Raw genomic sequence first — 19,144 nt, forward strand, 5'->3', positions numbered from 1 at the left:
TGAAGCCTAAGCAAATTACACCACGGTAATCCTCAGGTAACGCGAAGATATATAAAAAACCATATAAATACTTGATGAGCGGCTAATTTATAGAACGGAGTGGGAGCTTACAGTGAAGTGGCGCAGTAGCCCAAAAAGACTGGACAGTGAGCGTCAAACAAGAGGCATATTAACGAAAAAGGAGATATAAATAAAATAAACACGTAACACAACCCCAGTCTAAGTGCATTCCTGGAATACGGGACGCAACCACGTACTGTGAAATACTGACACCGCGAAAGTAAAAATAGCTAGCCGGTGGAGGACTCGCACATGCGCAGATGATGGGTGGGCTCAACCGAAGAATCTGTGTTCTTTTAGGAAAATGCGTGAATGATGAAATATGAACAAAGAATGTCCGAACAAAGTATCTTAAAACATGTATGTTTACTTTTACGGTGTCAGTATTTCACAGTACGCAGTCGTGTCCTGAGTCCTAGCAGTGCGCATAGACTGGAGTTGTGGTATCTGTTTATCTTATTTGTATCTCCTTTTCCGTTAATAAGCCACTTGCTACTGACGCATTTTCCAATTTTTTTAGAATATTGCGCCACTTCACAGTAGGTTCCCTTCTGTTCTTTAAACTAGCCGTTAATCTGGTCTTTATATGGTTTTCTATATGCCTTGGTGTTAACAGAGGATTACTGTGATGTAATTTGTTTAGGCTCCACCGACCATTTTCGCCCTGGATCCCTGCTTTTGGCTGATTTTGATTCACTGACCTATGACCACTTAGCGGTTTATTTGTTGGGTTGTCAACGAATGTTGTGTTCCATGTCCCGGGCTTCTAACAAGGGAAACTCCCCATAGCAACCCCCTCAGATTTAGTGGTAAGATGGGCCAGTGGATAGCCAGGAAATAACTGAACAAATATAAAGCATGAAAACAGGAAGAAGGTGTACTGAACTGTGAAAAAAGAAGCAAAACAGAAACAGTGAACGATTCAGTCTTAAGACGTACAACATCGAGTGGAGCACAATAACCGTGGCGTCATGGTTGTGTCGTCACGGTGTTGAACTGCAACAGAGGAAGGCAACTTAACAACAACAAGAATCGAGTTTACAGCTGCTATCGGATCAGAAGAACGCGAGTGGAAGTTTATGCCATACACGTATGGTAAAGTAATATCTAATTAAAAAAAATTGCCAAGCAGGAGCTACAGGTTCAAATCTTCCTCGTGCCCCCTTCCCCCCCTTTTTTTTCAAACAATGTCCGTCCGGTCATTGACGCGTATTTTCTCCTTCTGTAGTCTTGGCAATTGTCTAACGTGTCTGTTCCCCTTCTGTAGTCTTGGCAATTGTCATACTATACACCGGCTGTAGAATATGAGTCACGTGGAAAGAATATATTACCGTAGGAAGCAAATGTGATTAATCTTGAGAGCAGGCGAGATGCCGTATAGGCCTCTGACAGGAATGAAAACAACAAATAATCGGGTATGAATTGTGTTGTAACAAAGGGAATCAAGAGCCAAAGTTACAAAACGGAAAGTAGGAGTCACACCGTGTAGTACTTGCGTACAACAAATAGGAGGCACGTACGTCTAGAGGTCCCTTCCTTACACGTCGTTGCTGCAAACGGACGTTCCACGACGACACAGGCACAAATTAGAATACAGCGTACAGACACGTCAATGACCGAACGGACAGTTCATAATTCCGTGAAAAAACAAGTGAGGCAGAAGACGAGTTTGAACACGGATTACCCTTTTCGCAGTCTAACATCGGAACCACATAACCACGACGCAGTAGCTAAACACATTCGGTTCACGTTGCACATCTTGGGCTTGGACCTTTCACTGTTTCTACTTTGCTTCTTTTTTCGTAGTTTAGTACACGTTCTTGCTGTTTCCATGCTTGATCTGTGTTGGGCCACCTTACCACTAAATCTGAGGGGCGTACGATGGGGAGTTTCCCTTGTAAGCTCTTATGACTTAATTCCGTGAGTACCATTTTCTTTATTTTTACTCCTTTATAAAGGTTTTCAAAAATTTGGTAATTCAGGGTTTGTAATACTTTCATGATTCATTTTTATGCAGATGTGGCCTGAGGATTTGGCTTACATTACCACGAAACCGGTTGTGATCTGATAATAAAAAGACAAAATAAGGCTGAAGCAGTTTCTCAATCAAAAATGGTTCAAATGGCTCTGAGCACTATGGGACTTAACAGCTGTGGTCATCAGTCCCCTAGAACTTAGAACTACTTAAACCTAACTAACCTAAGGACATCACACACATCCATGCCCGAGGCAGGATTCGAACCTGCAACCGTAGCAGCCGCGCGGTTCCGGACTGCGCGTCTAGAACCGCGAGACCACCGCGGCCGGCGTTTCTCAATCCCCAAGATGATTAGTCACAGCTGTTGTTGCTCTCTCTACAAGTTTTTCTGCAACATACATACTGCTTCACTTCCACAACTGACGCTAGCGGTGTTCTTTTAAGGAAGTGGCTAATATTTTGTACAGTGAGGTTTTTTTTCGCTACGTCTAGAGAATGAAGTGAAAGCGCCTAGCATTATTAGGATACTCTGACCTACGAGCACATACGCTACATACATCAAACAATAGAACTCTCAAATCTATTGTTCCACTTTTTCACCTTCTACGAATAGAGTAAATGATATAACCGCCAAACATCGGACAGTCGTCTTTTTGTGATGAACAGAGGTACAGGCGAATATATTTGATTATTTTTCCATGATCCTAATGTCTTGATGATAAGAAATGAATTTGAGTGGTGTAAAGAGTAGTGTGTGAAGAATATTTGCCGTAGTAAGCTAAGCTGTCCAAGCGATCACCAAGCGGAACAAACACAGCGGAAATGTGGGGCCACAGCTATGCGGTGCAGCCGTGCATGACAGCCCTACTGGTGCGGGAAGAGGGGGAGAGAGAGTGGTGGAGGATGTGGCTGCCACACGCCGGTTTCCCAGCCACAGTTACCACATGCGTCCCTCGAACACCATATGGCCAACTCCTTCTCACGATTCTTTCCCAAATGCAGTGTCTGCCACGAATTAATCAACGAAGCACATCCAAGTTCATATTTAAAAAGTTCTGATGAGCCTAGTTTACTTACACAAATCACAGTTTAAAAGAAAAGAAAAGAAAGTTGCTTCACTAACCCGGAATGATACGAGTTCAAGGCAATAATACCATCAAACTGCCGTCGTTATGCTTCTGTAACGAATATGGTCGCCCAAGACTAGCTGCACAACTCTCGTGACATCGCTGAGTATTCTTAATAAAGGTGTGAGTGGCTCTGTTACTACCTTTGACCAGTGTCTGCTGCTGCTGCTGCTACAGATTTTGGCTTTTAAAGAGACCAGAGATCCTATTCATCCGTCCTACTCAACTCCCAGGATGGAATCAGTGCACCACAACTGTCTGCTTAAATTTTGTGTACAACTGTGAGAACGTTTTCTAGATGTTTGCCCAGCATGTATCAGCGCGGTATTCACTAAGTAAGATGTGGGAAACCGCCTAAAAACAACGACGTCGTAAATACGCCAGGTGGATTCGAAGAGGGGCAGGCGTGTCTCGCTGTCCTTGTAGCGGGCGCTTTATGCACTGAAGAACCAAAGAAATTGGTACACCTGCCTAATATCGTGTAGTGTCCCCGTGAGCACACATAACGGCAGCAGTACGACCTGGCATAGACTCGACTAATGTCTGAAGTAGTGCTGGAGGGAACTGACACCATGAATCCTGCAGGGCTGTCCATAACTTCGTAAGAAAACGAGGCCTGGCGATCTCTTCTGAACAGCACGTTGCAAGGCATCCCAGATATGGTCAATAATGTTCATGTCTGGGGAGTTTGGTGGCCAGCGAAAGGGTTTTAACTGAGAAGAGTGCTCCTGGAGCCACTCTGTAGGAATTCCGGACGTGTGGGGTGTCGCATTGTCCTGCTGGAATTGCCCAAGTCGGTCGGAATGCACAATGGACATGAATGGATGCAGGTGATCAGACAGCACGCTTACGTACATGTCACCTGTCAGAGTCGTATCTAGACGTATCAGGAATCCCATATAACTCCAACTGCACACGCCCCACATCGTTACAGAGCTTCCATCGGCTGCTGACTTGCAGGGTCATTGGATTCATGAGGTCGTCTTCGTACCCGTACACGTCTATCCGCTCGATTTAATTTGAAACGAGACTCGTTCGACCAGGCAACATGTTTCCAATCATCAACAGTCCAATGTCGGTTTTGGCGGGCCCAGGCGAGGCGTAAAGCTTTGTGTCGTGCAGTCACCAAGGGTAGACGAATAGGCCTTCGGCTCCAAAAGCCCATATCGATTATGTTTCGTTGAATGGTTCGCACGGTGACGCTTGTTGATGGCCCAGCATTGAAATCTGCAGCAATCTGCGGAAGGGTTGCAGTTCCGTCACGATGAATGATTGTCTTCAGTCGTCGTTGGTGCCGTTTTTGCAGGATCTTTTTCCGGTCGCAGCGATGCCGGAGATTTGATGTTTTACGGATTCCTGATATTCACGGTACACTCGTGAAATGATTGTACGGGGAAACCCCCCTCTTAATTGCTACCTCGGAGATGCTGTGTCCCATCGCTCGTGCGCCGACTATAACACCACGTTCAGACTCACTTAAATCTTGATAACCTGCCATTGTAGTTGCAGTAACCGATCTAACAACTGCACCAGACACTTGTTGTCTTATATAGGCTTTGCCGACCACAGAGCCATAGTGTGGCTGTTAATATATCTCTGTATTTGAATATGCATTCCTATACGACTTTCTTTGGCGCTTTAGTGTATTTACATCTACATCATTATCTGCCACGTCACGGTGTGACGGAGGGTACTTTGAGTGCCAGCGTCGCTTCCCCCTAGTCCTGTTCCCGTCGCGTAATTTTCGCGGGAAAAGCAATTGCCGGTAAGCCTCCGAGTGGGCTCGAATCTCTAATTTCATCGTCATAGTTTTGTTCGCGAGACATGTAGGATGAGGCAATATATTGGTTGGCTCTTCTAGGAACGTAAGCTCTCGGGTCTTGATCCACAGACCATAACGTGATGCAGATTCTGACCCTGGAGTTGGCTGAACATCTCCGTGACAGTTTCGTCCTTACTAAATGAAACTGCAACTAAACGTGCTGCTCGTTTTTGGATCTTCGATATTTTCTCTATCAGTCCTATCTGGTACGGATCCCATACTAACGAACAGTATTCCAGATTGGTTGAATGAGTGTTTTGTATTGGTCGAACAAGTGTTTTGTAAGCTACCTCTTTCGTTGTTGGACTACATTTCCTAAGATTCTTCCAATGAATCTCAGTCTGGCATTTGCATTACACGCGATAAATATCATGTGGTCATTCCACTTCATATCGCTCCGTATGCATACTCCTAGATATTTTATGGAAGTAAATGCTTCTAATGATTGTTCCGCAATTTTATAATTGTACAATAAAGCGTGTTCCTGTCTAGGTATTCGCAATACAATAAATCTGTTTATGTTGAGGGTCATTTACCAATCCGTGCGCCAAGTGTCGATCCTCCGTAGGTCTTCCTTCAGTTCGCTACAGTTTTCTAGCGTCGTGGCTTCTCTGTATACAACAGCCTCATCCGCGGAAAGTCTCTTGGAACTTCCGACGTTGTCTGCTAGGTCATTTATATATATTGTGGAAAGTAATGATGCTATAACAGTCCCCTAGGGCACTCCCTTGGTTTTTTTCCATCTTAAGCGTTCTCTCCGTTCAGAATGACGTAGAAACTATTCGATCCAAAAACAGTTGGTCTGACATACCGTACGCTCGTATTTTGATCACTAGGCGGCAGTGGGGAAGTGTATGGAACGCCTTCCAAAACTCAAGGCACCCGGTCTCTACCTGGGCGCTTGTATCTATCGGATTTCTGTGCCTCGTGGACGAACAGAGCGAGCTGGGTTTCACACAGTCGTTGCTTTTAGAATCCGTGTTGGTTCCTACAGAGGAGATTTTCGGATTCCTGAAATGTCATAATACGAGCGCATAAAACAGGTAGCAAAATTTAACGAGAACGGCTCTCTTTCTTTCTATCTATTTATACGTCGTCTTTCTTCTTCAAGGAGATCTGTACTGCGTGGATGTCGTATGACCCCTCTCACGGTCTATCGATGAAAACTTAATTCAGTTTCTATTACATAGGGTGACCAGCCCCTTGTTCGAGCGCGCTGAGCTACTACGCTGGCTGTACGGGCGGTTTTGACCATGTCTTCAGAAAATACGATGCAGTTGTTTAAGGTAGGTACAACGAGTGAGAGCACTATCGCGTAGACGAGAGGATGAAGGATTATTATTTTTGGGCGCACATCATCGTAGTCTTCACCAAATAAGAGACGAGTTCGTTTTAAAATAAGTTTTCGTGCAGTTTGACATAACAATACAAATATGGCTCAGCAGGCCGCTGTAAAGTCAAAGTATCCAAACTCTTACAAGGCCTCTTGCCAGTATATGTAAATTATAGAGTTACAACATTGCATACGATGAGTTTTTGTGCCACAGTCAAATCTTTAATTTCGTAACAGTCTCATCTTTAGATATGGGCGACTGGTAGCATGTTTCCTAGGCTCGGATAGTAACGCTTTTTAATCTTAATTTCTCATTTTGTACCTGTAGAAATTCAATTTACCGCTGACTGATGACCATTCTGTTCTACAGTCCTGAGTGCATTACGTACCCTCATATGGCCACAATGGCGAGAAGTGGGAACAAGTAATGTACCCAGGTACATTGTCGAACATGATTGTTTTATTGGTCCAATTGTCACGGTATGGGGAAGCATATTGTTTCTCGGGCGTACTGACCAAATATTTGAACACGTCATGCTGAACGGTCAACGTTATTGTTACATTGTACTTCTTCAGTATGGCCATCTTCTCAGCGGTGCGTTAGGCCGTGACTTCATTTTTACGGATGAAAATGCCCAGCCGCATCGAAATGCGCAGAGAGACGAGCTCTTGGAACGAGGCGATATTCGGCCAGTTCCCTTAGAGCTCGAGTGGGCTGCGTTGGGGAAACGTATTGCGGCACAGTAATTCAATAATTTTTCTAAGAGGACGTTTCAATACAACTGACCGTGCTTAGTGCGATTTCAGAGCGCTAGGCAAACGATCTACATCCGTACTCCGCAAGCCACCTGACGGTGTGTGGCGGAGGGTACCCTTAGTACTTCTATCGGTTCTCCCCTCTATTCCAGTCTTGTATTGTTCGTGGAAAGAAGGACTGTCGGTATACTTCTGTGTGGGCTCTAATCTCTCTGATTTTATCCTCATGGTCTCTTCGCGAGATATACGTAGGAGGGAGCAATATATTGCTTGACTCTTCGGTGAAGGTATGGTCTCGAAACTTCAACAAAAGCCCGTACCGAGCTACTGAGCGTCTCTCCTGCAGAGTCTTCCACTGGAGTTTATCTATCATCTACCTATCTATCTATCATCTATCTATCATCAACGCTTTCGCGATTACTAAATGATCCTGTAACGAAGCGCGCTGCTCTCCGTTGGATCTTCTCTATCTCTTCTATCAATCCTATCTGGTACGGATCCCACACTGCTGAGCAGTATTCAAGCAGTGGGCGAACAAGCGTACTGTAACCTACTTCCTTTGTTTTCTGATTGCATTTCCTTAGGATTCTTCCAATGAATCTAAGTCTGGCATCTGCTTTACCGCCAATCGACTTTTTATATGATCATTCCATTTTGAGTCACTCCTAATGCGTACTCCCAGATAATTTATGGAATTTACTGCTTCCAGTTGCTGACCTGCTATATTGTAGCTAAATGATAAGGGATCTTTCTTTCTATGTATTCGCAGCACATTACACTTGTCTACAAACAATTGACCGTGTTATTCCGTAATATATATATATTATTTTTCATATTACGGAATAAAACGGTCAGTTGTTTGCCTAGCGCTCTGGAATCGCACTAAGCACGGTCACTTATTTCCTAGTTGTATAACTTCATTTCGTTCTTTGTGCCTATTCCCAGTGCGTGTGAAATGATACTTTACACTCTCGGGACGCTACATCCTCGGATAAGGACAATAGGATTGAAATTTTCTGCACGTGATTGCTCCAGACTGCAGATAATTTTTTTCCCTTCTCACTTCTGGTTAAAAGCTCAGTTTTGTTGAAATGCTCGCCCGACACTGTCTCGCTAGAATTTAATCTGACACGTGGAGGGTGATCCACAACCTCACGCACCGGGGTCAACATTATTGAGCGGACAGAAACAGCCCAAACAATCTGATTACCATCTACATACACATTAATTTGCGGATAACCTGGGGTCGGAGGAAGGGTTGGTGGACTTAATTGGAGGCCGTGATGTTGACAATAGGTAGAATCTGTTTGTACCATGTAGTGGACTTGCGTGTTCTTGTACAGTTCCAACAGTGCACATTTATAGTACGACGATGTTAACAGAAACCAAAAGGTAGTTGTTCCCATTGATTTGTTTAATACTAGTGACCATATGCAATACAAAAATTAATGCCTTCAGTTTTGTGTTACTCAATTCCTTGACTTAATGCAGTTGTACGTAGCCAAATACCTTACGTGAAATTTAATAATAATGATGATAACAACAACAACAACAATAACACTGTACATGTGTATGGTGTAATATTAAATTGGTAATCTCAAGAATACGGTTTTAGTGCAATAATAGTGGATCAGAGCTCTTTATTAAATGTTCAGAGACGTAAAGGTGTAAGGAGTGCGCATTCTATGTACACAAGAGCTGAAATTGCATGGTTAATCAACGACGCTGCACTTCACTTCAAAATACATCCTTTACCCGAAACTTAACACAGAATGAATATAACAATTTTGAGGTATATACGTAGCTGAATAAAGTGTTTTAGTATCATTTTTATGGCACCCTATACGTTAGCTGCAACAAAATCTAATGCAATTATTACCAATAATATTATCATTGAATGTCTGCAGTAACGCTGAAAACGATTGCTGATTCTCCTGCAGAATTTTTCGGACTATGAGAATGCTGTTCGCGACTGTGGCAGCGCACAATAGTTTATGTACCATGGGAAGTGTAATTGCATCCAATCCGGATGCTTTCCAAGATTGCAAGGTATTCATCCACATTTTATACGTTTCATAGCTACACACCCGTCTCATAACAGTGTATATTTTCTGCAGCGCATTTCGCTCGCGGTTGCCTGATTCCAAGCCATCAAATTTCCCCCGCGGTTTTTCGAGACATCGGAATGGTTTGTAGCAACCTTATCTGTCCGATTTCCTTTACGGCTCAAGTCACGTGAACGGCACCGGATTACCTAGCTAGCATAAGAATTTACTCTCATGACAGGGCATTTGTTGAGCCCTCCGTCTCTCTGAAGTTCCAGCTAACATTTTATTTTGAATACTGTCACGGAACGCTGTAGCTATGCATAAAAGCTTGCAGACAATAAATCATTTTTATGGGCACTTTTCTCGTTAGCCTAAAACCTGTCGCAAGCTAAAGCAGATGTGGTGTCTTTTGATTAATAAAATGTCCGGAATAAAATAACTGGAGTTTATCGTCCCGTCGAGGTTATTTGGACAAGGATAGGACGATGGAGAGGATGGGGGTGAGAGAAAATGGGTTCTAAATCAGGGTAGTTGGACGGAGATTTGAATTCTGCTCCGCTCGAATATGGTTACAACAATCTTCTTCGCTGTGTTACTTCGCGCGAAAAAAAAAATCAAATATACTATACATAGCTATAATAGCTACTCTTCGATCGTGGCATTTTGTTGAAATTAATAAATTATTTACAGTAATCGGTACCAATCATTATTTGCAACTTGCTTACATTTTTATAAAGAAGTTTGTTTCAAGGTGCAGCACCCCATAATCAGTTATTTATCAGAAAAAAAATTTGACTTTAGCAAACAATGTTTTTTTTCTGAGATATTGTCTTAGTGTGTGCCGCAGAGCGCTTTGTTCTGATTTCTTCTCGTGATATATTCCTTTTCTTCCATCACTGTGACTGGAGTCTTGTGTGACTCATAAGTAATACGCAGTTCACAGTTAACAGAATAAATTTGAAAGAAAAGAAAAAAAAAACAGCGCAATTGCTAAACGTTGCAAGCAGATTGTTAAAATGGTGCAGTATAAACTACTCCACTGCACAGAACTGTGTATTCACTCTTACAAAACTGGAATAATCACTTGCATACTATGCAGATTTGTCTGTCAAATGGTGTGTAACTAAGCTGCACCAGCAGGAATGATGTGTACAGAGTGGTTTTAACTAAACTTTCTGTACTTGAGCCAGTGTAGACGGAAAACTATTTAGCGTTCGGGTACCAACTTTACGCGAATGATGTTCAGACTGTGCGCTGCAGGATTTGCGTTGGTAAGGAGTGTTAGTGTCACGACTTGCCATTAGGCGTCGGTAGCGGTACGGCGGGGTAGGGTTGAAACACAAGCATCAGTGTGCATTACAGCCGCAGACAGTCTACATAGATCTGGATAAAGTGAGCAAGGCTTTACTCGTAGAGCTGTTTTATCAAAATAACAGCAATAGTGCTGCAGCTCTTCGCGAAAGCATTAGAGAAATACGGAGAGGTCCTCTTTATGTGCCGGAGTTGAAGAACATGATTCGGAAGTTGGAATTACTGATTTGGAATTGCTATTGGGAGAGGCCGACGGTCAGTTGCGCCACAAATTGTTGAAGTAGTTACTGTTGCCATGACGGAGAATACGGGACGCAATGTGCGATCTTCAAGTAGTGCACGAAGTGTGTCACGACACCTGAAAATTTCGTGGTCCTCCTCCGATATTTCGGGTAGCAGTAGAGCAATCTATAGTACGGTTTCAGGCTGATGTGGATGCAGATGATCGTCACACTGAGCAACGTTTATAATCTAGAACGTAAACACGCCACGCAATTAGAAAATGTTACCCACCCATGTGGAAATTGAAATGTGTTCCTTTCAATGGCTTATTCGTTATCTCTCTTCCGCATGTACTTACAAATGTTTCCACAAAGTTTGAGTGTCCTACGATCATTCGTTTTTTATAGCGGCCCTTCCAGTGGATACAGTTTAATTACAGCCAACCTGCACTGTGAGTGGTTTCTCAGCAGATAGACTGATAAATAACGTTAACTGAGCTTTGATTAAGCTTTAATGTTTGTCCTGTGACAGATTGTTAAGCTGCTGAGCGAGGAAAAGGCGTAAGGAGGAATGAGGTGGAGGGGGAGTACGGATTGTTTTACAGGTGATCGGTTTCATGTGATAGTGAGAAACTGTTTTATTTCATTTCGGTTGCTGGTCTGCGCTCACTGAAGGAGAGAAGCAATCATCAACCCAAAGTTTCGTTTAGATATCAAAGGGCGTTACTAGATGGTCTTCCTCCTGCCGTGCAATGAACCGATTCACCTTCTTATGTTGGGAACTTGGAATATAACGCAGAAACCGAAACACATTGTGCCGCGTTATACGTTCACAGGAACTCATAGATAATTCGAAAAACAGGCTGAATACCAGAAGAAAACTTAAGCATTGACTTGAGACGAAACTCGAAAATGTCTAACCGATGTTCACAACACTGAAACAATGTGTTCGGACTTGACACCTCTTCAGCGCTGCCATGAAGAGCGAGAGGAGTAATACGTGAGAATACTGTGACAACGCAGGTTTATTATGAGAACCTTACGAAGCACTGAAGGTCAGTCCAAACGGTGCGAATGATTACCGAAGGACTCATTCTTCTTCACGACGATGCGCGACCCCATATTGCGAATGGAACGAAGGAAAAACTGGGACATTTTGGCAGGGAGATTTTGTCCATGTAGTCCCTGTAGACCGGCACCAATCGATTTTGATCTATTCCCCAAGATGAAGACCATGCAGGCTATTCAGCACTTCAACGTCCGACGATGAGCTCAAGGACGTGATCAACAATTGGCTGTAGTAAAAGGTGGCACCATTCTTTCTTGAAATGATAAAGAAGTGGCTGTCGCGCTACGGCAAATGTTTGGTTTTGAGTGGAGACTATGTGGAGAAATAATGGCAACATGTAAGTACAGACTGTATATTCTTCATTCGTGACAGTGGCTGGATTGAACTGTGTAAAAGGATTGGACTGGGTAAAAATTGGAACTTTGTACGGGCGCTGATGGCCGCGCAATTTAGCGCCCCACAAACCAAACATCTTCATACAGTATCCACAATGAGATTTTTCGATATGCAGCGGAGTGCGTGCTGATATGAAACTTCCTTACAGATTAAAACTGTGTGCCAGACCGAGACTCGAACTCGGGACCTTTGCCTTTCACGGGCAAGTGCTCTACCAACTGAGCTACCCAAGCAGTAGCCAAGCGGTTCTAGGCGCTTCAGTCTGGAACCGCGCGACCGCTACGGTCGCAGGTTCGAATCCTGCCTCGGGCATGGATGTGTGTGATGTCCTTAGGTTAGTTAGGTTTAAGTAGTTCTAAGTTCTAGGGGACTGATGACCAAAGAAGTTAAGTCCAATAGTACTCAGAGCCATTTTTTTATGCTATGTTTCACTAGTAGATATGGCGAGGTATTGTCAAGCGCGGATCCACGGCCCAATTCCTGGGGGGGGGGGGGGGGGGGGGGGACTGCGCATATGGGGCATGGGGCTTTGGGGAGTAAGTAATTATCGAGCTGTCCGCTCTCTGCAAGCGCATAAAACCTGTGGTGAATATAAGTCCCATTGGGACCAAAATGTCACATGATGGTCGCTGTCCATTAGTGCTCAGATCTTGAGTTGTTTTACAAGGTAAGTTGTGTATGCACATGAGCAAAAGATACGAGATATTCGCTGCCGGTGAGACAAACATAGCGGCCATATCTGTCCTGCTCCAGCAGTGGTCTGTCACTTGTCGTGGACATGCAGTCAGTGCGACGGAAAGTAAGGGATGCTTGTTGTAGCAAGGTTGAATGTTACTTGCGTAACCAGATCCAAACACGGAAATAGCATCACGGGAGGGGAGAAAATCCCCATGAGCAGACGGCGTGTCTCCCTGCACGATTCATCCTCCAGCGGGAATAGGCCTTCCCGAGAGGAATCGGAAACACAGGTCGCAGTCAACTGCCGATCGTTGCTTACGTCGGCGTCATCGGCGCTTGAGGGCTAAGAATATCCTCGGTTCCTTCCGGGGACTGGCGTAAGTGTTAAACACAGCTGTAGTTGAGTCGCTGTAAGATGAACCCTGAGGCTACGCGCAAATTGATACGAGTATAGCACGTGAGACGCGGAAAGACACTACAGCGCGACGCGCACGTTCCGCACATGTCGCGCGGGTCCAACGCATATTGAGACGCGTACACGTATTTGCACGCGCCGGTTGACGACGCTCAGGGCTGACAGAAAAGAAGCGCGCGCAGACTGTAATCTTTCTCAAACGATTTTACAAAAACTATTCAGTAAAAATATTTCATTTTGACCTTGCTTGTAAAATGGCTCTGAGCACTATGGGACTTAACTTCTGAGGTCATCAATCCCCTAGAACATAGAACTACTTAAACCTAACTAACCTAAGGGCATAACACATTTCCATGCCCGAGGCAGGATTCGAACCTGCGACAGTAGCGGTCGCGCGGTTCCAGACTGTAGCGCCTAGAACCGCTCGGCCACATCGGCCGGCACCCTTGCTTGTAGCGTTATACGTCAGCTTCGTGGTGAAGTGCCCATAATCTCGCTAATGGTTACACTTACCGTGGTATACACAGTTTAGTAAGACACCATGTGAAATTCGGAAAGTCTGCAATGAAAAATAGGCGTCGCTATGATTTTGCGTTTGGTGCGTATTACACCATATGTTGCTGAGTTTGAAATTTAGCTAACATATTGAATTTTTCTTTACACTTTGGAGGAAATCTCTATCTGCCTCAGATCACGAGGAAATAGATCCTATGTAGCGCGCTCACTCCCGATCTGACGCCCGCGAGAATGAAATATTCACATCTCTCATATCTCCAAACCGCTAGAGACATCGAAACGAGAGTTTGGCATATGATGGTACACAAGGAGGAGAGTATTTTGCCAGTTCGTAAACACAGGGAACTTTGTTATCTATGGCGATATACTAGTAGTTATACGCCCTTTTTATTTTTTTTCACTCCAGTCGCTGTAATTTTTTAAGAGTTATCGATAGCTTGTGAAACAAGAGTTTCCTAGTATGAAAATAAAGGTGAAATTTCTTCTCTTATGTTACTGCAAACCGACAGTATGAAGCCTCTCGTAAGCTATTGAGCTCTTTGATTGCCAGTTACTTGTTTAATAAGGCACTCTGTTTCAAAATTCTATCGCAATAGCTGCTGTGAGATGAGTTTCTGCAAATTACACTGTGTTTTGGCAAAGGAAGTACAATTAAAGCTATCAACAAAAGAAATGTGGCCGTTACTCATAAATCTACATCTACAACTACATGCATACTCCGGAAGCCACCTGACAGTGTGTGGCGGAGGGTACCTTGAGTACCTCTATCGGTTCTCCAAAAATGGCTCTGAGCACTATGGGACTCAACTGCTGTGGTCATCAGTCCCCTAGAACTTAGAACTACTTAAACCTAACTAACCTAACGACATCACACAAATCCATGCCCGAGGCAGGATTCGAACCTGCGACCGTAGCAGCAGCGCGGCTCCGGACTGGAGCGCCTAGAACCGCACGCCACCGCGGCCGGCTCTATCGGTTCTCCCTGCTATTCCAGTCTCGTATTGTTCGTGGAAAGAAGGATTGTCGGTATGCCTCTGTGTGGGCTCTAATCTCTCTGATTTTATCCTCATGGTCTCTTCGCGAGATATACGTAGGAGGGAGCAATATACTGCTTGACTCCTCGGTGAAGGTATGTTCTCGAAACTTCAACAAAAGCCCGTACCGAGCTACTGAGCGTCTCTCCTGCAGAGTCTTCCACTGGAGTTTATCTATCATCTATCTATCTATCTATCTATCTATCTATCATTAACGCTTTCGCGATTACTAAATGATCCTGTAACGAAGCGCGCTGCTCTCCGTTGGATCTTCTCTATCTCTTCTATCAATCCTATCTGGTACGGATCCCACACTGCTGAGCTGTATTCAAGCAGTGGGCGAACAAGTGTACTGTAACCTACTTCCTTTGTTTTCGGATTGCATTTCCTTAGGATTCTTCCAATGAATCTCAGTCTGGCATCTGCTTTACCGACGATCAACTTTATATGATCATTCTATTTTAAATCACTCCTAATGCGTACTCCCAGATAATTTATGGAATTAACTGCTTCCAGTTGCTGACCTGCTATATTGTAGCTAAATGATAAGGGATCTTTCTTTCTATGTATTCGCAGCACATTACACTTGTCTACATTGAGATTCAATTGCCATTCCCTGGACCATGCGTCAATTCGCTGCATATCCTCCTGCATTATAGTACAGTTTTCCATTGTTACAACCTCTCGATTTACCACAGCATCATCCGCAAAAAGCCTCAGTGAACTTCCGATGTCATCCACAAGGTCATTTATGTATATTGTGAATAGCAACGCTCGTACGACACTGGTGGTGCTTCTTCGAATGAGAAAAGGTTAATAATTCGCACAAAAATAAATTGCCTATTTTGTTGGAATTTTGGTTGAATCCTCGTAATCCATCGTATTTTTAACACTGAACGACTGAAATTGAAACTTACCAAAGGATTTTATTCCTTCTCCTGATCTGAGCAGTATTAAAATAATGACGACCATTCCCTTCAGGTGGAATGATAGGCACATGTCAGATGCTGGTTACTCACCTACGGCTTGCCAAACTGGCAGTGTGTGATTCGCGAATAAAATAGTTGTTACTGAGAAAAATAAACAATTGATATGCCGCACAACACAATGGTCAGTGCGTTGTCAGCAGCTGAGTGTAATGCGCGCAAAAGGAATGCGGAAGCTAGCCATGTGTGCCTTGTGAGCGGGAGTTCGGAAAACATTGTCATAAAAGTAGATCTGCCTTTGTCAGCAATACATTTCAATAAATTAAATATATCTAATTACCACACTCTATCAAGATTCTCCTACTTTCATAATAATACCGACCATTTTTTTTCGTTTGTGTAGCCTGTTGCATAATTAGTTTATAAATGCTGATAATGTGTATGCAACAATTGATATGCTTTTCCTCAACACGGCGAGCCAATTAAAACACTGTTATTTATGACTGCTTTTCGACTGTTTCTAGCTTGCAGTGGAAATGTGATGTCCACATGTACATAGTATAATGTCTCTTATTGCATCCATATACAATTAATGAGAGTGAAACTTGCGTACTTCATTCCTTGGACGCTTTTTACCAGATGCACAAAGAGGTAATATCTGTGGAAATTACGCCTTTTTGCAACAGATCGTTGAGATACGTCAGCATAACAGACAGCAAGTAGATAAACTTGTTTTATTTTCCTGCCTTGCTTCTAAATCACGTGATTTTATACTATTCCTCACTTTCTTATTCACTGCCCTCACGATGAATCGTCTGTCTCTTCTTACGATCTGAAAAACATTGTCGAGGCAGAAAATATAATCCCAGTGGCTCATGGCTCACCAGTTATTGAATTGTGTTTTGTTCTTGACAAAAGAATTAACAAAACAAAAGAACTGGACAGATATACGTAACTGAAAACTATTATGTACTAACGAAAACAGATGGAGCACTTAAACGGCGATAAACGAAACACTACTAAGTGATAATAAAATTTAGTATACCATAAGGCCGTATTTGTCGGATGGGCAATACTTCCACTGTCCATATGTGCCACGCCAAAGTGAACATACGGCAGGACTGCCTTCACGCTCCCCGCCTCACCCCTCCCGCAGTACTCGCGTGGCGCGCGGCGCGAGAAACTGTGCCACAACCACAACGCCGCGCGACGTGGCGCAGTCGCGTGTCGCGTCCCAGTCGTGTCTCGTCTCAATTTGCGCGGTTCCATTTGAACCAGTGAAGTTACAAAAATGCGCGCTGCGCTGCGTCGCGCCACACACGCTATACGCGTCTCAGTTTGCGCCTAGCCTCTGACAGTTGCAGTGGGCTGGGGCCGGCAGCTTCGCGGGCCTGCCTCAACCAATAACGTAAGGCGATTTTGTGGACTGGGTAGGCTGTTCCGTATATTTCAAAATTTTCTGAACCTTTAGAACAGGGCTTCCCAACCTTTTCAGCTGGCGGACCCCTTCTTCAGTCGAAAATTCATGGCGGACCTCTAGTCAGTCAAGAGCACAGTAACTTCAAATTTCAGAGCTAAACCCATGGGAACGAAAAGCTTCTTAATGCAGGTGCCATCTTCCCAATGACCCCCCCCCCTCCGAAGTATCAATAGTCTTTGGTTTAGAGATGAATGAAAACAACTTGAAATTAACTATCCAATATGAATTGCCACTGTATCCAGACACTTACTAGTGGATTTACTCCCTTTGTTCAACACACTATAGCCTGATTAAAATTACTTGGTAATTGAAATTTCACACTTTGGAGCTTTCTTCCTCCAAGAGCAATCAACGTCACGACCCAACTGTTCGCTGTTGACAAGCAGTTGCTTACGGTCTGTTCACTTCCACTATTTGGCTACTGTTGTGTAAGGAGCATCCCTTTGGTCGTCCTCCCTCCTCATTCATTTCAACTGGAAACTTTCCTTGTTGTGAAGGCATGGAGAGTCCGCAGCTCGTGGTCGTGAGGTAGCGTTCTCGCTTCCCACGCCCGGGTTCCCGGGTTCGATTCCAGACGGGGTCATTGGCAAATACTTTCCCTGGCGTTCTGATATTTTCCTGGGTGCTCCTGAGCGAGGACGATCATCATAGGAGCCTGTATCTCGATGCCGGTGTATGTTCTTGACAACTCCGCTGATGGAAATGTTCAGTTTATTTTATATCTGTCGGCCACTGTAGCCCTCTAGGTTTACCCGTGAATTATAAGGAATCTGGAATTTCGAGGCCATTTTCAGTTACTTTCGCTGCGTGTACGACCTTCTTTTGCGGCGTGTCCCATCCTCATATACACGGAATTACAACTGAACAGAATTGTAAACAATGTACCCCTACACAGTCGTGCTGCTACTGGCGTCACCTCGCGTGTTCAATGGAACTGCTTGGACAGGTAAAATCAGTTTATATAAATTGAGCAATACCAAAATGTACCAGAATGTATGTATATGTACAATGATTATCTGTCCAATGCTGTGTTATTATTAATCGTTACTTGAGCGTGAGGCATAGAGGGATCACCAGTTTAGTATTGGAGGGCAGCGTGGAGGGTAAAAATCGTAGAGGGAGACCAAGAGATGAGTACACTAAGCAGATTCGAAAGGATGTAGGTTGCAGTAGGTACTGGGAGATGAAGAAGCTTGCACGGGATGGAGTAGCATGGAGAGCTGCATCAAACCAGTCTCAGGACTGAAGACCACAACAACAACAACAACTTGAGCGTGCTATTCTGTACCCTAGCCAATTACTGACAAGATTATTTCTATCTTGCCCCGTTGTAATACGCGGCATGGTGTTCGTAAACTTACGAAATTTAGTGTACTTCGAATTAGTTTACGTTCTCAGATATTAATGTTGACCGAGGCAGAGCCAGGTATACTGAAAACATATTTCAGACGGCAGTTTCTTCCAAGAGATATGGTCCTGCGGTCGACGCTATTATCTTCTTGCACATACTTCATTTACAAGCTAGAAATATAGGGTAAACATAAAAAAAACCGACAAATTGCAGGAACGGGTTCCTGACTGGTAATGGAGGAAAACAGGTTCAGGGAAATGGACGGTGTGAGTATAACGACAACAAATCGGGTCGGAACACAAAAAAATCAAATGGTTCGGAGCACTATGGGACTTAAATTCTGAGGTCATCAGTCCCCTAGAACTTAGAACTACTTAAACCTAACTAACCTAAGGACATCAGACACTTCCATGCCCGAGGCAGGATTCGAACCTGCGACCGTAGCGGTTGCGCGGTTCCAGACTAAAGCGCCTAGAACCGTTCGGCCACTCGGGCCGGCGCCGGAACACAGTACAGAGCTGCATCGCATTCACTTCACACCATATGTTCAAAGTAGCCTCCATGAGATACAATGCATGCGTTCACACGTCGCACCTTGATTGCCGCACTCTTTCTCACGTCCC

The 19,144-nt window shown here is 44.0% G+C and overlaps 1 protein-coding gene and 1 non-coding gene across 8 annotated transcripts in view; both read right to left on the reverse strand.

Annotated features, from left to right (window-relative positions):
* Positions 1 to 19,144, reverse strand: part of LOC124721404 (protein O-linked-mannose beta-1,2-N-acetylglucosaminyltransferase 1-like) — a 2,183,308-nt gene that overhangs the window by 1,249,535 nt on the left and 914,629 nt on the right. The window lies entirely within an intron of this gene.
* On the reverse strand, positions 18,933 to 19,016 carry Trnas-gga. Its single transcript is given in 2 exon segments — positions 18,933 to 18,967; positions 18,977 to 19,016. It is a non-coding gene; the product is annotated as a tRNA-Ser (tRNA).

The sequence above is a fragment of the Schistocerca piceifrons genome, chromosome X (assembly GCF_021461385.2).
Source record: "Schistocerca piceifrons isolate TAMUIC-IGC-003096 chromosome X, iqSchPice1.1, whole genome shotgun sequence".
NCBI classification, from domain to species: Eukaryota; Metazoa; Arthropoda; class Insecta; order Orthoptera; family Acrididae; genus Schistocerca; species Schistocerca piceifrons.